Consider the following 17,377-nt stretch of genomic DNA (forward strand, 5'->3'; position numbering starts at 1 on the left):
ACTCTGTCCTCTGGCCTGCTGCCCTGCCAAGGGCTAGGAACGGGGGCCCATCAGGCCCGGGGAGGTTTTCCCAGCTTGGCTGAGTTCCAAAACTCTGACTAGGGCCCTGGCAGGCCCCTTGGGTGGATCCTCCACATCCTGGGCTCCATCCTCTGCCCGCCACATGGCAAAGCTCCTGGGACAGGGTCCTGCATGGCTGGGGAGGCCTTCCCTGTGTGTCCAGGATCTCTCATGACCTGGGATCTATCCTCCAGTCTGCCCTCTTGCCAAGGCCCTGGGTCATGGGTCCACCGGGCCCAGGGGACCCTCCCCCCTGGTTCACCTGCATTTTACGGTGCCTTTGGGCCCTGTGTCAGAGGCCAAACAGGGTCCCCCTCACAGCACCGTCCTCAGGCCTGTTTGTGCCAGAACACCTGGGACAGAGTTCTGAAGGCCTGAGGAGGGCTTCCTCTGCACATCTCTGTCCAGTAGCTCTGACTAGGCATTGGGGCCCTACTGGACCCCTTGGGTGGGTGCTCCCTCCCAGGGCTTGGTACTCTGGCCTGCAGAACTGCCAAGGGCCTGGACGGGGGTCTGTTGGGCCCAGGGAGGCCTCCCTCTGTGTGTCCAGGTTCAAAAGTTCCACTGGGGTCGCGGAGCCCAATGTGGCACCAGAGCTGGCTCTCCCACCCAGGGCTCCATTTTCCGGTCTGACCCATGGCTAAGCTCCCAGGTTGGGGGGTCCAACAGGCCTGGGGATGCCTTCCCCTGCTTCAGCTGCATGTTAGGTGCCTTCAGGCCCTGGGCCTGAGGTGCAGGTGGGGCTCAGAGCCCCTGGGCCCTACCCCTCCTAGGACAAGCGTAAGCCCTGTTCATTAAAGTACAGTGTGACCATATGGTCGCCCTTTGAGCCCGGCCATCTGGTCGGGTACAATGCTTTCCAATGGTGCTACCAGATGGACGAGCTGCCTTGGAACTACTGATGGTGGCTTTTTTGCTTCTCTGAGCCAGCCAGGACTGCAGGAGGCTGGGTGCATTTGCACTTTCAGTCCCCTTTCTAACTTAGCATGTACGGATGACAAGGAAGGGGGTAGCCTTCCTCCGGATTAGTAGGGAAACGGGTACCCCAGACTCCCTTGGGGTCTAGAGGTTCTCAGTCAGTGACAAGATTGCCCATGACTGGCTCACCTCCATCCTGGGCTCCGTCCTCTGACCTTCTGCATGCCAGAGCACCCAGGATGGGGTTCTGCAGGCTTGGGGAGGCATTCCCAACCCGTCTGCACCCAGGAGCTCTGACTGGCCCTTGCCGAACTCCTGGACAGGCTCCCCTGACCTGGGCTCCATCCTCCGGACTGCCCCACGGCCAAGTTCCCAGTTTGGGGGTTGACTGGGCCTGGGGAGGCCTCCCCCGCATTACCTGTGTGTTAAGGTGCCTTTGGGCCCTGGGTTGAAGGCCCATCTGGTGCCCCCTAGCAGCCAGGCCACCAAACTGGGACCACCCCCGAGGGCCCTGCCACCCCGGGCCCTCCAGTGCCTGATGCCCAGCCCAACCAGGCTTTGGGTGACTTAGGATTGGCCCTGCTCGTGCGGCATGGCAGCCTGAAAGAGAAGGAGCCAGGGCCTACGAGGGGAACTCTATCTCCCCTTGGTGGGAGGAGTGCGGGTTGAGAAGCCACCCTGCTCTTCTCTTCTGGTGCCTCTGACCAGGGCAGGGACTTTCGACACTGCTGGGGTCAAGCCTGGTGACAGACAGCTGACATGCAGGTAGAGCAACCCTCCCTCGTTGCCAGGTACCTGGTCCATCCTTGTCCCATGTAGCAGGACTTAAGGTTTGAAGACTCACACAGTCCCTTCCGGTTCTTCAGGAGAGACAAGTGGTGGGGCTGCCTGCGCACGTCACCTCGAGAGACCCCCTCATCCATAGCTGGGGGGGGGACTTCCCGGCTGAGCACCCGGTAACGCTCTTAAAATGGTGGAGGCCGACTTCCAAAAGGGAAGCTTTTAATGAGGAGCCAGGCTGTCTCGCCGAGCGGGTGGCGGATGAAAGGATGGGATCACCTTACTCCTGCCTCTCCTGCACCCGCAGGTGGGCGAACATTTTTGAAACATTACCTGTGACTCCTGGTGGTGGATCACTCGGCTGCTTGTTTTCAGACAGCCTTTCCTGCTATGTTGTCTGTACAAATCCTTAAGGCTAAGAACAGAACAAGATATCCTATAGTTTGTGTTGCCCGCTCAGAAACAGCTTCTAACATCTAGACATATCATCGCATCAGAGCTGTGCCTCTAAGACAGTTTTTTTATTATATAAGCAGTGCACTGTCCCTTTAAGGGTCAGAGGGGCACTCCAGTCACAATAGTCCTGGAACAAATGCTGTGTTCAACATGCAGCTCTGCTAACGCTGGTCTCCTATCCTGATCCTGCAGAGAGGGATTGCCAATCCTACTCCAAACTGAGTCATCCATGTATGGGGGTTCATGTAACCCTAAAAGATCGAGCAAAGTATAAACCCACAATGCTCTCTGAGCAGGGGTAGTGATAGATAGAAATGTATATATAGAAATTAGACTGTAATGGTTGGACTGTTTATTCTTTTATCCATGTTCATAATGCTTTTACTTTGGTTTGTTTTATCTTCCTAATAATCACAGCTCATTCTTTCTACGCAAGATTATGATTGTTTCAGTAAATGTACTGAATACTTCATTCAGATGTTTCCTTGTGTTTACCAGGGACACGCATAAGTCAACATTTAAAGGGTAAAGACCTGTTTGGCTGCCAAGATCACCTGCCACCCCAGGAAGGATAAAGGTCCAGGTGAGGCACTGTAAGCTAACTAGGAGGTGGGCCAACAAGTATTGTATGGTGTAGATGCACTTAACCTGTGCATTCTGAACTCCTGTTGTCCTGATACACAGTCTAACATTTTCAAATGGGAACAGTATAACATAGTGCAACCACTGTTCTTAGGTGAGGTAATTATTTAACGGTTCTCTTGAAAACTTTTTGTGTATGCCCTAGGCACCCTGTTCATATTCTAACTGAGACGTCTGTGGTGTTAGAAGCAAATCCTATTCAGAATTATAGGAAGCACCTATCTTTGTCTGCAGTTTGTTCAAGCTTAATCCATTAATTGATGCCCCACTATATTTATTCCTTCTTTGAATTACATCCACTGCAATAACAACAGTAATTGATATACCTGCTAACTGCAGACCTGCTGTTACAGTACATGTAACATTACATGTGCTACAAAATGGGGGTGGAGACGTTACCTTTGTGGTTGAGGCTTGTGAACCTTATGGAACTGAAGTATTCTACTAATGGGTGACTTTTCCAGCAATAAATGCTAACACACAAACATTTCACAATTGCACTGGTCAGTAAAGAGCTTATAATGACCTAGAAATACCATTAACATTAGAGGAACATCAAAATTGATTCCAAGGTGTCCTACCACATGTATTACACAAGACCAAACTGGGTCCCTTCAGCAATGAAGGGGCTACATGGCCAGCATTTGATGGTTACACACCCTACACAATTTGGCACCACTTAATGCCGATGAACTACACACTCTCTATACTGGTCTAGTTAGTCTATATAGACATTTAACACAGTTTGCTTTGTGCACAATAACAGCTGTCCCACCAAAGGCTTTTAAGCTGTCCAGCCACAGTTAGCTATGCCTGCAATGAATCCTGTAACTGTTAAAACTTTTATAGGCAAGATTCCCACCAGACGGGAGGACATTTCAATCTGGATTTCACAGAAAAAACAGCTTGAAGCAGCATTTCCCCATAAGGGTCCCCAAGATAAACACAGAATTCTCACACTGCTACTTGGAATGGTTCCCCTCATTGATGACTATGTCACTTTGGGTACAGTTTGTGCCGCAATATATATCATAACTCATGGTACATCAACACTTGCTGTTTTGCATTAATGCAACAGTCTGGGGTAGTATAGGGCAACCCCTGCTCTAGATACTAGAAATAGCCCGACTGTTTTTATTGCATCAAGGGCCTGGCAGTTTGGGCTGGACTGTTCCCATGGGAAATAGGGTCAACAACTGGTTTGCATATGTCTGGGTCCAAACTGGGTTGACGTGTGAGCAAAAAAACGATGGATTAAACCCAAATCTTTGACTGGGGTGAATGTTTGATTTGTTCAGCATTGCATACCTCATTTGTGTTTTTTTGCTTTTGCCACCCTAAATAGGAAGGGAAAATCCAAACGTCCTGTGCTCACCATGCCACAGGATTGAAGCTAGCCTCGCTGATATGGGGTGGTACCCCAAAAACGGTTTGGCATGCTTGTTTCCAGTCCAGGGAAGACTTGGCCTGGCAGTTCGGGCTGGACTGTTCCCATGGAGAGCAGGATCAAGACTGATTTGCCTATTGCTGAGTCCAAGCTGGGGTGGAGTGGTGAGCATAAAAACAATGTATAAAACGCAGATCTGTGACTGGGGGTGAATGTTTGATATGCAGCATTCTATCCATCAATTTTGTTTTTTACTTTCTAAAAGTTGCATTTTCAAAATTAAATAAAAAATATTTTTACCATTATGAAGGGTTTATCCTTACAATTCCATAGTTACCAAATAGCTCCTATCAATAATGAATTACAGCATATTAAAGGTAATAAGGGATCCATGTGGGAGGCCTCACAGTAGTACAAAATGAATGTGGAAGTTTTTCACGACCAGGACATGTAAAACTTAAAAGTACATGTCCAAACCTTTAATTGCAGAGTACCCTGCCCTATGGGCTACCTAGGGTCTACCTTATGGGTGACCTATATGTAATAAAAGGGGTGTTTAGGGCTTGCAAGGGGGTTTAAATGCCAAGTCAACAGGGCAATGAGTCAATGCATTCAGGCTGCAACGGCAGGCCTGGGTTATGTTTTAAGGTGCTAACTAAGTGGGTGGTGCAATAAGTGATTTAGATCCACTGTTAGTATTTAATTTACAGGCCCTGGGTATATGGTATACCACTCTACAAGGAACTTACAAGTAAACTAAATATACCAATTGGGTATATGCCAATCAAATCAAGTTTAGGGGAGTGAGCATAAGCACTTTAACACTGGTTAGCAGTGGTAAAGTGCACCGACTCCTAAGGCCAACAAAAACAGATTAAGCAAAAAGGCAGAGGGTAATGGGAAAAGGTTTTAAAGTGACCATGAACAGAGGAGCAGGTCCAACAAACACCAATACACTGCACAAAGTAGTTTGATTAGAGGTTTGCACTGGTTGGCGGATAGAGAAAGAAAACATGCTTACAAGTGATGGAACCCAATGATATGGTAACATGGCAGGTTACACTCTGGGATGTCCTTTGATTTATAATGCCAACTGCATCAACAATTTAACCAAGAGGAAGTGAAGGGTAATCTGAAAGATTATAGGCTGAGTAGGTCGGATCTGTACTGATAATGCATGAGGTGCGTCTTTCATTAATAGCACACTGCATATAAATCTACTTTTAAAATGCTGTTTCTAAGATCGCCATGGAAAAAATTAATTCTCTTGTGCTGTCCTAGTAGGGCAGTAACCAGTCCAATCAATTAGGAGGAGGGAAACTGGGCAGTTCATTTTTCTCGTATCACTCCTCGGGGTGGCTATACAGTAGTCCATGTTATAGTCTACTAGTGGGCCACAACAGAAAAAGGAGGAGCTGCTTCAGTGGCAAACCCACCTTTTGCCTCCAATACCCTTCCCTACTCAATGCCCCAGTACTCTTACACCTGTCCTGTTCCTGTTGCCTGTTGTGATGATTGTATTTGAAGAGACAATTTGTTTTTTGTCAATTATTTATTTCTATCCTTGTTTTTTAAACAATTATTAGCTACCATGACTAATTATGGTAAACTTTTATTTTACCAACCCACAAATATAGAATATAGCTGATCCTGAACTTTAGGGAATAGTCTTTGTACTAAGCCAGGCTGCATGGCCTGAGAGGGAGTCTCAAAAACGTGTTGAATACCAGAACTTAATCCCCTTTATTTTGTTTGCAATTGTTTATTTTCAACCAGTATTTTTTAATTAGGTGTGTTTCCGTTACTCCAGTTAAGATAGTTTCTAGCTGTCATCAAAATTGAACCACCTAAGGAGCCTGATGTAGCCAATTGGATTTTGCTGTAATCAGTCATTACCGTCTGAAGACATTACGATCCTCAGTAACTGATTCAATTCAGAACATTTTAGGTTGAAACATTCCAGTAGTTGTTTGTTATATCTTTGAAGATGCTCTTGAAACTGGTTAAACTATATTTAAAGAAGTAGGGCCCTGGAATGTGGACATTGACCTTATCTCCTTCCCCTGCATTGGAATACCAGTTTATGGAGAGAAGACCAGGAAGCTTCCTCTGGGGGATCTGCCGATGCTTGCCGGTCATATGTCTACCTATCCCATAGCCACAGCCTGCATGCCTGCTTGTGCACCTACCAGTTCACCCGTGGCCATGTAGGTAAATTCTCTATTATCCTGATTCATTTTCTCTGTATCCTGGCTAAACCGGTATGACAGAAGTAGTGTAGTTGCAAAGCAGGCTTCAATTTCAGTAGTACAGTTGAGAAACAGGCTTCGATGCCAAATTTCATATGATTAATGTGGATTTGGTCTGGTTTCCTTTTTTAACCTAGCTTATCCTCAATCACATCAGGAAAAATGTTGCTTATCATTAATGACAGTTCATGCCATGAAGTGAAGCTTCAAAATGCACAATCATGCACGTTTAATTATGAGGTTGCACTGGCTAACTTGAATTTGAGAAGTCACCATTGAGGACCCACTGGGGCTTGCACAGTCTTGGCTGATGAGCCAGCTTGATTTACAGACTTGGTCATCAGCGGTCAGCCAATAGGATCTATTGTAGAAACTCTAGACTCTTACTTTCCTTTCGCTTTCGATGTGCATCCCTTTTGCTAGCTTAAATCTAGGACGTTCAGCCAGACAAAAAATATTTTTTCCCCATTAAATGCAAATACAGACCCTGTATTTACTTTCTCTATGAAGGACAGAAACAACGGGCATGATTGACAAGCTGAGTGTGAGGCTGATACTCCCCATAGAGAAATCTCAATCTTACCGCAGCTGTGCCTTGAATCATAGATTAGATGTGTGTCCTCTTATACACCAGCCTTACTCCTGAGCTAGTGTTGCAAATCTGATATTTACAGCATCAAGACTGTCAAATAACACCTCCATATTGTACATGGAGGCTGAGTCTGCAAAAAGTTTTTTCTTTAACAGGCTTTTATCACAGGACAATCGAGCAAGAGTCTACCAGTCATTTGCCTAAGAAATGCGCTCCCAAATGCAACCACACATTTACAGTAAACCTTTAGAAGCTTCTAAGGTATGGTCACACAAGCAAGGTTTAGCTAACCATAACTAATCTAGTTGGGAGATACAGGATGGAGATCAAGAGAAACAGCAAAACTGGGAACAAGTGACCTTTAATTGCATCCACACATGAAACTCAGTTCAGAATATTTCTACAGGCAAACACATACGTTTTTTAAATGTCACATTTAGTTACCAAGTCTCGAGTGAGAAGTATAACCACTGTCTCTCTATGAAGCAATTTTTTCTGGATAATATGTGTGAAAAAAGGCCTCTTTTTGGATGGTCATTCTCATTTTTTGCAGAATTGTATGCTGGTGTTTAGACTCTGCACACTTGGGCCTTGCTGTTCAGTGTCCAATATATGTTCTCTGATCCATAAACATGTAGTAATTGGGTAACCAGTAATTGGTTTACTTAAGCTTTCTATACATCTAAAGTATATGGTGTGGAAATACACCAATAGCATGAAAAATGAAATGTTACCTGTGGACTGCAGCACTTATTGAGACATTCATTAGTGTGACAAAGGAAAACATGGTCTCAGGTCTACCAATGCAGCCTGACTGCTGAAGTGTAAAATCTGCAGTGTGACGTGTTAAAATGACCCGTTTTAACATGTCAAAACCTCCCTTTCAAATATTAGTACGTCACCTTGTGGGATGCATGGTATTTAAAAGTGGACCATGTAGAAAATGAAGGATACAATATCCCTACAGTGACAAGGCCCTACAAACTATTTCAGTGTAGCAGGCCTAAGTGTTTATTAGAGATAACCAGATTACAGATAACAATACTAATACTGCTATGTCTGCAATGGCACTTGCAAAAAACCCCCAAAAAAACGATGTGTTGGACTTGGCTTGTTATGTTTCATATCACTACCCCAAAATAGGCTCAAGGAACCACCTAACCTTTCACCTTTTTTCTCCCCTACCCTTACACTACATAATGGTTCTTGGGACTGACCTTTTACCTAGTTACAGGACAGCTTACAGGACATGGGGTATTCCCTGAAAATCAGTTTCATCCATTATGTATGAGGATTCTTGGAAGCTCAGCAGGACTACTATCTCCTGCATAATAACTATGTATAAGGGTCATTCCTTCTGTCATCCTAAGTCCGACATGACACAGCACAATAGAACCACTGAGGGTACCACTTTGGGTATATATACACCATATCTTTGCTGAGGCAGGGAGAAGGGAAAAGGACTTCCATGCTGACACACTAATGTGAGAAGCTGAGGTTCCTGCATGCATACACTCCAGCTCACAGTGGTCTGACATCCCTCGCAGGGAGTCTATCTCGAGACCAAGACGGGGTCCCGCAGTCTCTCACTTCAGGTAATGGGGTTGATTTTATCCTAGAGGGATTCTTGGCTTTATACCTATATACATGCTAGGTACAATTAGGGACATCTAGTTAGGGTTGCATCTTATTATCATCTATTTTTATACCTGCCTGTAGTTATCGTTTTAGCACTATGGTAGAAATGTACCATCCTTTTACTCTGTTGGTGCTTATAATCATTTATATCTGTTTCTGTCTAATGGTTGTTTCAGCACACCTAATTTACACTAGAGTGACGCTGGTTCAATAAATGTTTATTGAAAACATCCCTATTGTTTATTCTGTGTAACTCTCTGAGACAAATTGTGCATGAGTGACTGAGCAAAAAGTATTGTACTGCTTCCACGATCCCTGAAGGGAATGAGTTGTCATGTTGGATAGTTGCCAAGAACTATTTTCTCCTTGGTAGGAGGGGTTTCTAATGGCACTGTGAGCTAGCTGGTATACAGGCGAACATACTCTGTGGGGGTGTCTGGAATCAGTCTGGACACCAATCCAACAGTCTATGTTGTCTAAACGCGCAGATCCTATATAGGTTTATAGGAACTACACGACATGGCGCCACCAACATTGGTTTGGTACTTATTTAACTGACCAATCTGAGAAGATCAGTCGTGCTGTTCGCATAGACCCCTACTCACATTTCCCCAGAGATGTCTGGAGTGGGAAGGGAACAATCCACCACAGGTGAGTAGGCATATCCTATGTATTGGCTGTAGGTTTATCAAGCTTGAAAGACAAACAGTTTCTATTGTGCATAAAACCTTATCTCAGCTTCTTTAAAACGTTTTCTTTCTTCAAAATAATGGCTGACGAAGATGCCGTTGTGCCAGCACAACCTGCTGCAGCTATGGAGGAAGAACAGGCAGGGGAAATAAACATTTCAGAAGATGTCAGAACTGCTCTTACTGTAAAACTAGTAGACTATGGAGTCACATCTAGGGGTGGGAAAGTCACATTTGTGATTGAGGCACACAAATCATACAGAATAGAGCTATTCTATTCATGGGTTAAATACCCACAACAGATGCACAATCAAACACATTTCATTCTTACAGTGAAGATGGAACACCAAATGAATACTGTCCGTATGAGGACATAGAAGTTCCGCTCACCTACCAGGAGCACATACACTGGTTTTAACGGTGCCCACCCACACTCAAAGTGAGACTTGGTCCTCTCAGAAGAGATGGAGTGACTTGGCCAGTCTTAGCTGCATACACACCACATTCAGACATTGACACAATACCAGTAGGAGACTTATGTCCACTTCATAAAGAAATAATAAAGCTTTACAGAAACCTGACACAGTTAGTGATGAGAACACTCCCACTTCAGCCAGCAAGGGCTAAACAAGCAGGACATATTCAGGGATCTACAACTAAAATAACACCACAAATGCTACATGACGTTATGGGTAAAATGCCCACTAGACATGAGCAAATGTAATTCTGGATAGCTCAAAAAATTACAGTTAGAGGCAGTATTTCTGCACACTAGCCCTCAAGAAAAACACAGAATGCTATCAATCTTCTTGCCAATGGGGATAGCTCCCTAGGTAGAGGATTGTACTTCTTGGGGTACAGTCTTTGCTGCCATATGTACCAGAACTCATGGTATCCCTTCATTAGTAGTAACACTAGATGTATTAAGACAAATACAGAATGAGTACGGAGCAGAACCTGCCCTGAACTCAGGGATAAAATTGTTAGGGAATTTTGCCAAGGTATCAGCTATTATATCAGCAAACATAACAGGGGAGGCAGAAGCAGCAGCAATACCCCAGCGCCTAAGGGATTTCACTCCTTTACAACAGGAGCGTGAATTACCTAAAATTATTGAATACACCTACGCTGAATTAGGTAGAGATAGTTTGGGATCTAAAGCAGCAGAACCTCAGCTCATGGGTGGTCCTGAAAAAGAAAACACCAAACAAGCACCCGATTCTTCTAAGAAGAAAGGTGATAATAACAATAAAAAAACTAAAGAATAGAGAGAACAGATCACAATCCAGGGGTGGGTCTCCTCAACCTGAGCTCTCCAAACAGAGGTACAACCTTAGGAATCGTGATAACATTAACAAATCAGACAGGTATCAGGATACTGATACATGTTCCTCTCGTTCCTTTCAGGGTTCTTAAAAAAACTCAAAGAGGGAAGGATGATCAAAACACAGACAAGAAGAGCTTACAAAGTCTATAGACATGCAAAGCGCTTCAGACAATACTTCCAGAAAAGAAGAAAAACCAAAATCCAAACCTCAATTGAAAAAGAAGAAAGTAGCAGGTCTTAAAGTTAGACATGCCCAGATTTCTGTGGACTCAGCTTCTGAATGGGGAGTGGGCTCTGTCGATGTTCGACAGTGCAGAAGAAGTAACAATACCTCACCAGAACCTGATGGAATTTCTGGTGACAGCAGAGCTGAATGAGCATATCTCAGTGGAGACACCTGATACAAGGGTAAGTATCCTAGATACGTTACATGAAATAACACTCCAAATGGCGGGGGACTAACCCAGAAAAATTGAAGGTCTCTTTTGGGACTTATGGCTATGACATCCTTTTAGCTGAAAAAGATTGGTTGCCTAAAATTGTTACGGATTGTCCAAGAGGAGTAATGGTCATTTTACTGGCTTTTTCCGACCTCGTTCCAATATACATAAAACATATATGCGTGCAGGAGTGGGCGGTAGCACTTGCTCCAGTGTTATGTCGTGACCATGTTGGGTAGGATGCTGAGTCACCTCACAATGCAATCCCAGTAAAAACTACTCCAGCTCCAAGGAGACAGTTCCCAATAAAACAAGAAGTGAAAAAACAGGTCAGGGCGATCTTAGATCAACTTGAATGCCAAAGTGTACTTGAAACTTGCACCTCCTCCATGAGTAATTCTTTGTTTCCTGTAATAAAACCCGATAATTTATACCATCTGAACACATGCACGAAAACATTTGCTGTACAGAATGCACACAGTGCTGCATCAATGAATAACATTGTGCGGAAGAAATACAAACCACATTAGATATGTCAAATGGATTTTTCTGCCAAAATATAGCACCTGATAGCAGATATTTGACAGCATTCTCAGTGCTCGGTTCTCGGAGTAAATTATTTCGACTCCCCGAAGGGTATAAGAATAGTCCTGGGTTGTTCTCCGGTAGGGTAACAGAGTTACTTCTGAATTTGGATGAAGAGGCATTGTCCTATTTAGATTATATTTATCTGACAGATGATGATTTAAAGGATCACTTGACCAAGGTGAGCAACATCATTTTGGGGTTCGCCTCTGAGTGCTACAAATTCAACTTTAAAAAATCAAAAATAGCCCACCTCAATGTCCTATTTTTGGGATATGAACTTTTAAGTGAATGGAAAAGCCTGGCAGCTAACTTTTTAGAAAAGTATGTGCCACTCCAACCTTCTAAATCTTTGAAAAACTTACAATCCATATTGGGATTTTTAAATTTTGGCAGAATATACATTTTGGATTACACATAAAAAGTAAAATCTTTCTACAACCTAATTAGATCAGATTTTTCAGGTAGGCATTGGACACAGGAGCACACAGATATCCTTTGTACCCTACAAGCAGACATGATAGCTTCCAAACACTTACACACACGTGTAAACACCACAAATTTGGTGATCCTTGTTATAGCGGGTCAATCTGGGTACACTTACCTAACCTTCAATGAAGGCAAAACAGTACCCATAGCATACAAATCACACTTGTACACAAACGCAGAAACGCATTTTGCTTCAACAGAAATAATTCTGACAGCAGTACAGACCGCTGTGGTGAGAGAAAGAGCACTGGCTCAGGAAAAGCGAATAGTTGTCGTAACTCCAGTACCATCCTTTGAGGCTGTTACAAAAGCAAGCATTCCAAATGCTAAAGCTTCACATCCAAGATGGATTCAATGGGCTAATTCTCTCACTGAAACAGATGTAGATTACAAATTTGACTCTACGCTAAAAACACAAGCATTTCTGCTATATGAACAAAAATATCTTCTCCCACATGAAATAATGCCTCTAGATCAGTATAAATACATCATTTACACTGATGGATCTGCTCAGCCGGCCATGGGAAGTAAACAGCAATACTGTGCCGAGTGTGTGATTGTGAAGGGTCGTATGCAGGGAAGCATGTTCCATCCTAGCAGTATGGAGACACAGTCTCTAGGAGACTGCATGGCACAGCTGGCAGAACTAAAAGCCCTGGGGCCGATTCACAGAACTAATCTGAGACAAAATCCTAAACTTACTACTTCTGGTATTCACATAAGACACTTACGATTTTTGGTATTCACAGAAATCACTTATGACTCCTAACTTTATGTCTGCACCCAGAAAAGGGTATGGCTACACACTACATCATAACCCAGAAAAGTTTGCTCCTTTGCATCATGGAACCTTGCAGTGCACAATTTGTGCTCCTCTCAGTGTTGAGTGCGGTGTCAACACTGCAGTCAACACTAAGGGGAGCGCCCTTAGTGTTTACTGTGATATTGACACTCCAGTCAACACTGTGGGGAGAGTTGTTCAATGATACAAAAGAATAAAGTTTTCTTGGATATAATGTAGTATGTGGCCATACCCTTTTCCCTGCCCTGACTATTTTTCATGACCTCCTCTACCATTTATCACACATTTCTAGTATTCCTTTTTGTAAAAATTGCATTCCAGCCCATTGATTACACTTTATCAGGCTCGAGCCGGAGATTACGGCTCGAGCAGGAGAGTAAGGCCCTCATTTATCTGATCTCGACTATGCAAGCACAGTGGCGGATGAAAAACCCTTGGACATCAATAAAGGTTTAGCTGTTTTACAGGATCTCAATGACGTCCGGGCACTACAAAGCATCGTGCAAGTAAAGCGCACGGCCACTGGGGAAGTCAAATCAGTCACGGCAAGTCCTGCCTGGATCCCAAAAGTCGGGGATCTGGTCAGAGAAAAGATTGTGGACAAGAAAGAATTTGGGCTATCATACTGAAAGTCAGTCCCTGTCTTGGCTGTCGAAGGAACAAGAACAGTACTTATTTTGCCTCTTGCTGGCAAAAAAGAAAAGAGATTATTTTCCATTGATCAGATTAAACCACACTATGTGCCAAAGCTGAATAGTAGGCCTCGTGGGCTTCTGGGTAACCGATGCTCTCCTCTCGCTACCATAGAGGAAATTTTGATAGAAAGACTCATAACTTTTGAAGATTTACCAATACGAAGTAATAGAATTTCCAACAATGAAATGGAACTCGTTCCTTATTGTTGAAAATTGAAATAACGATGTGAGTAAGCATTCACTAAAGACATGAATTCCCCTTTTATGACCGAGTTTCTCCCGTTATGTTGACTAAAGTCTGGACTCCATTTTGTATTGTCATGCCTCCACGTGCGTAGCACGAGAAGAGTCCTATCTTCGTGTTAGTTGCTCTTGTAATCTGCCTAGTAACAGTCTATAAATAGCCCCTTTGTCCGTCTGGCGCATGCCCACACTTGACCACATCTGTTATCAGTTAGTCCTTGCTTGACCATGTTTTCGCGGGCTCAGGAAATTAGTTCCTCCGCCCACATATTGATTCTGTATCGAAAATGACCATAAAAGGTAATACTCTTTGCCTCATGTTGTATCCACCCACTTATGAGCCCCTCTGTTGTGTATAAAAGGGGACCGTGTACGCAAGTTCTTTGTGCTACCCTATGCAATACTGAAGAGTGTTGTATGGGTTGTAGGACCACCCTTAAGGGTTAATAAACTTTGTCTTTGTACTTTGCAGTTTCCGTGCCAACTTCCTTGTAGATTCCATTTGCAGGAGAGCGAACCCTTGTGTCCTGCTGGCCTAGCTGGGGCCTATACTCATCAATTGGCGCCCGTCACGTGGGGCTCATCGGCGACTCGGATGCTCGAAGGACTGGTTGTGACGAAGGTGAGGAATTTGGCCGGGGATGTGATCACTGCCAGAGGCACTTTAGTCCTGGCATCCCGAGGTTTTCTTCCTCCCCTTCCGAGCTGACCATCTGGGTGGCGCCGGTCCTCGACTGAGACCTCTTCTGTCGGTCCTGCCGTGACAGCCGTTTGGGCGAATTTTGGAGCTTGGCAGTTGGAATCTGGACACTCTTGATTGGTAAGAACCGCTGTACGGTACTTGCTCCGAGTTTTTGAAGCCGGGTTTGGCTATTTGAGTTTGATTTGTGATGACCGGTCATATCTTGTATTGATTATTGTGAGAATATATGCGTTGCAACACATATAGGCAGGTAATGTGGAGATATTTCTCCGGAGTTGTTTAAATTTGAACGGCGCAACGTTTAAGTGCCATTTTTTTAATACTGCATATTTTGCATTATTTTTGAGCATGCCTGCTTTTAGCGCACTCCGTAAGGGGTGCTGCTGCTTTGGAAACCGGTTAAACCTCGAGGAATCTGCTCCAGCCCCTCCAGAGGGGACGCCTAATAGGGATATGTATGTGAAGCATGGTCTTTTTTCCATAATGTACAGCACGGTATGGAGGAAATACACCAAAAAGGATCCTGAGTTACGATGGCCTTTGTATGGATCATTTGATATGCGTAAGATTGAGTATGTGGAACAGTGTATGTGTAAACGGCGTGCTCGGCAAGACATGTTTGAATGTGTGCGATTATGGGTGAAGGAAGTGCGTGAGCGAGAGAAACGTGAGAAAGCGCTGTTTGATAAAGAGCAACGGAAGAATGATCATGTGCGAGCACAGGAAGCGAAGCGTCGGGAGGAAAGAGAACAGATGGAGAGACAAGAGAAAGAGCGTAGGCTGCATGTCTCGGGTCAATATGCTGTCCGTCAGCCACTTTATCCTGTCCTTACTAATCTTGACGATGATTTTTATTTATTAGATCGCTCTCCGCCCCCTTATGTTGGCGCGTCTGCCCCGAGGTCACAGGATTCTGGATCGGCTTCGGGTAAGGTAGACACGCGGTCCATGTTATCGGTTGACCGAATGGGTGAGCTTCGGCAAGTTTCCTTTCGTGCACTTAAGGGCAAGTTATCCCTCGCTGAATTGTTGGACTCTTGGGAAAAGTGGCAGGATAGAGAGAAGTTGTATTTTTTAGGACACTTTTCTGATGAAGTGATTTCTGTCTTTCGGAAATATTCGGAAGTTTTTGAGCCTGATGATGTAGTATTAGATGCTAAAGCATTGCGTAACGGTGTTTTTTCTCCCTCTAAGGCGCCTGATGCGGCTCGACGGCTGATTGCATTGCGGGACGCGGCGAGTGACCTTAAAGAGAGAGCGCGCCTAAGAGCAGAGGAGGAAAAGCAGTCGGATTTACGTGTCGGTGATGACCAATCATCTACCTCCCACTCAGATAAGAGCGAACTAGTGCATGCTAAACCAATGCGAGAGGCGGCACCTTTGTATGTTCCTCCTAAAGGAGCGGGAACTAGTGTGGATGTTACCTCCGCCGTTGCTAAGGGATATTTTGTGTACAATTGGGTTTATACTCCCTGGCATAGGGCTGATGTTATGGCATTAAAGAATGCATTGCCTGATCCCCGCAAGAATCCAGCGGCCTTTTACGAAGAAGTCGAGGGGGCCTTGAATTCTTGTACTATGACCTTAGCAGATATAGATCTGTTCTTTGGGCTTATTTTACCACCGGATATGTGGCGATCCGTACGGAAGGTGGACGATGTTGCCGCTTTTAAGGCTCGGTGGTCTGAGCTTGAGGATGAGGATAGGGAGAGGAAGCCCGCGCAGAAACCACCTCAGATTATCCTAGATCTCCCCGCTGCTATTTTGACCAAGTTAAAAACAATCATTCCCCCTAAAAAGATTGACTGGAATATGTTAGCTTCGTGTAAATAGAAAGTTGATGAATCAGTTGCAGATTTCTTTACGCGCTTTGAGGAGACATTTCATGATTTTAGTGGTCAGTCACTTACGGATGATACGGGTCGACACCTCTTTGCTGATAAATATGTGGCGAATTTATTACCGGTAATAGCAGCCCGCCTAAAAGCGAGTGAAAGTTCTTGGTCCACCGCGTCTCCGACAGCCCTCCTGACTATAGCTCAGTATTATGAGCGTCAGGAGCAAGAAGCGAAGGGGCAGGAGGAGAAGAAGTCGAAAGATTTAAAAACGAAGGTGATGTTAGCGCAAGTGTATGGTCCGCCTCGTCGGGGTGTCAATAGAGGTAGGGGAGGATCTTATGGTCCTCCTTTGGGCCGATCTGATTTGAATAGGAATCAATGTGCGTATTGTAAACAATCGGGACACTGGGCCAGAGATTGCCCGGCGTTGTATGCATCGCGTCAGGGGCATAATCAGGGTGGACCGAGAGGTAGAGGGGGTTTTTCGAATTTTAGAGGGAATTCTAATGATCACGCTCGTTTTGAACCTACCGGGCAGCAACGAGATAGACCTAATGTCTTTGATCGACAAAACCAGTATCAAGTGTCAGGGACTGACCGCTCTGGGTACCATGATTCACAGCATGCATAGGAATGCGTTGGATGGGGGTTAGAATCAGTTGAGGTGCCGGTTGATCAGAAGGGTCCTTATGTATCAGCGAAGGTTTTGGGTTCTACTGATCAGTTCCTAGTGGATACAGGAGCGACTCGTAGCGCGCTGTCTAAACAATTGGTTCCGAGGGCTCCCCCATCTGGCTTAATGGTTACATCGGTAGGGTTTGACGGTACGCTCTCCCGAAGCCCT

This window comes from Triturus cristatus, chromosome 2_2, assembly GCF_964204655.1.
Source record: "Triturus cristatus chromosome 2_2, aTriCri1.1, whole genome shotgun sequence".
Lineage (NCBI taxonomy): Eukaryota > Metazoa > Chordata > Amphibia > Caudata > Salamandridae > Triturus > Triturus cristatus.